This window comes from Tachypleus tridentatus, chromosome 7 (assembly GCF_004210375.1).
Source record: "Tachypleus tridentatus isolate NWPU-2018 chromosome 7, ASM421037v1, whole genome shotgun sequence".
Classification (NCBI taxonomy): Eukaryota; Metazoa; Arthropoda; class Merostomata; order Xiphosura; family Limulidae; genus Tachypleus; species Tachypleus tridentatus.
Window position 1 is genome coordinate 21,327,575 of NC_134831.1, and position 2,856 is coordinate 21,330,430.

Sequence of the window (2,856 nt, forward strand, 5' to 3'; positions counted from 1 at the left end):
TAAAGATAATTATGTAAGACGTTTGTGTAAAGCTTCAAACGTTTATGTAACATGGCCGAAATCGATCATGCAATGGTTAAAAAAAATAAAACTGTGATCCTTTCAACAATGCCGTGTCCGATACATTAGTCGGCCCTACTTTAGCGACGAAATACGAAATGGAAGACAGCTAGTCTTCACTACACACCGCCAACTCTTGGGCTACGTCGATTTTACAAAAAAATTGTGGGATTAACTCTCACAATATGATGCCCATACGGCTAAAAAAACGAGTGCGTTTCAGACAGGGATACGAGCCACCGATCATCAGTAGAGTGGCTTAACCACATTGTCATGCCGGGCAGTATAAGAGGTAGCCGTATTCTTTGTTTCCCATTTGTACTATATGTACTCAAAAAAGACGGCTTGGACAGTTATATATTATTAAAATCTTGGTTCTTCACACCAATGACCCCATTTGATGTTAATAGAAAATAAAGGGAAGAGACCCGCCTTGTATAAAGATGATGAAGATATTCGTATTGTACACACAGTTGTATTACTTATATCTCACGCAGTCGTGCTTTGTTAACTTTTAGTTTTTGTAGTTTAAATATATAGGTGACTTCTGATCATAGAATGTTCGAGCCAGAGGGACAACAAAACACTGAATAACTCCGACAACACAGAAAATTCTCGATTAATCGTTCACTTCGTAATACCCACTCCACGAAATTGGATCCAGGTCAATGTATTACCTCCATTGTCATTGACACTAGTTTTAAAAACTAAAATTTCATCTTGCATTGCTATGCATAAATAATGAACTTTATGCAAATTTTGCGTTCCTTCAATAAAACATAACTGCATACTTTCTGATAAACTATAAGACATCAAAACGGTAAGCAACTGAAGTCTACCACCAAAATTTATCTAATTTTTATAAATATTGAAGAATGTTTCTAGCGATGTGTCAATTGTCGGCAATTACTCTTGAGTTTATCTTCACATAACTTGAATCGTTATTATTTTTTTTTGTTTTATATTGAAATAATTTTATCGAATAAATTTATCTTATGTGCTTTCCAATCATTTTGGAAGGGTTTTTGAGAATTGTTTTATTGAAATACATCCATTTCTTTTTAATGAGATGTCAATACTATACAATAGGTTGGCGAATGTTTTTGCCAGAATATGTAATTTCACATCTTAAAAAATACAACCTACAATAACAAAATTAGCTACCTATTTAGATTTTTACTTACAAACAAACACTGTTTTGAAGTAATTTTATTGACATACTTTAGTACTTAATTCAAAACAAACAAACCTTAAATTGCAAACAAACATACTTTGAAGATGTATTAAAAAAAGTAATAAAAAAACCTTCAACTGATCAAGAGAGAATTAAACGGTGAGTCAAAATCTCCTACTTAAAACAACAACAACAACACACACACACACACACACACGAAACAACAAATTTCAAGGTGTTCTTTACTGCGCTCTGATATACTCTTACTTACGAAACATTTAGTTACATTACCGTTATCCTCCTATTTTAACTTTCTCACGAATTATTTACAATCATGACATTCTTCCAGTCATTTTAACGATAATTTGTATACCCTGGTTTTTGGTGGTCATAATAAATATGGTAATTACAGTAACTCTTGATAGGCTAGGAGAAGAAACACTGTTATCTCTTTCGATATTAATCTGGAAAAAAGTCTTCAAACACTTTTATGATGTAAGTCATAACATTGCTTTCATTCAAGGACCTTTCTGTGATTAATAGGAAAGAAGTGTCTCCCTGTTGTTAGAATCACAGATAATGAGTCAAAGAACAAAACACTTAACTTTCACTTTAGCTAAAACACAGACCGATTTTCTCAAAGTTCTTTACTATTCTTGATGTACGAAAAACTATCCTGCAAAAGGGTAACTTTTCAGTCATATCGAATATCCGAATTATGGGGAGAGGCATATCATTGGAAAATATTAACTTCGCTCCAAATTAAAGAAAATATAGCGTTCCAAAGAAGCATCTTAAGATGATTGAACTATGCTTTACGTAAATTTTGTTTTGTAAGCCACCATAGCTCAGTGGTAGAGCACTGGTCTTGTAAACCAGGGGTCGTGAGTTCTAACTTTACTGGTGGCTTTACATATCAAAAAACATATTAAGCGATTCATTTAAATAAAGACTGAGATGCGTTATTTTTCCAAGAGAATATTTTTAATTTTTCGCTGTCAAAGAAAATTGTTTCTAATTATCACAAACCACGGTAATAGTTGATAATACTATAAGATGTCTGTACTTTTATTATTCAATATTCTTAGATTACGGAATACATCAAAAATGTCTGTATTCTTTTAAAATCTATACAATATCACAAAACGCACAATTTCACCGTTAATTTACTACTTAGCAAATTATTAGCTTTTTGTTGCAACTTGTATTGTTATCGCGTATCGTTTTTTATGTATAGAGTTTCAAATCTTTTGGACACGACGCTAGGAACTGGATCTCAGTATTTTTGCTTTTTTCACCACTGCATGATCGAGTTCAGCCATGTTACATAAACGTTCCACAAACGTCCAGGCTATCTCTTACAACAAACATCATTAAGCTTTTGCTTAAAAGACACCACCAAGCTTAGATTCGAGCATCAGATCGGCATTCTGAAAGATGACTATTGGTAAGTATCGAATTACAGCCAAAACTGTTTCATTAAGGTTTTATCCATATTGTAGATAGATAAGCCACACGTGAATCTGACTATAAAGAGTAGAAAAAACCTTGTATGCAGAAGATGACGATTTTAAACGAAAGACATTTTGTACCAACATACTTAGTTATAAAATATTTAGTAT

At 32.7% G+C, this 2,856-nt stretch overlaps 1 non-coding gene across 1 annotated transcript; it reads left to right on the plus strand.

The window, feature by feature from the left end:
• Nucleotides 1-2,071: 2,071 nt before the first annotated feature.
• Nucleotides 2,072-2,143, plus strand: TRNAT-UGU (transfer RNA threonine (anticodon UGU)). Its single transcript has one exon. It is a non-coding gene; the product is annotated as a tRNA-Thr (tRNA).
• The last annotated feature ends 713 nt before the right edge of the window (nucleotides 2,144-2,856 follow it).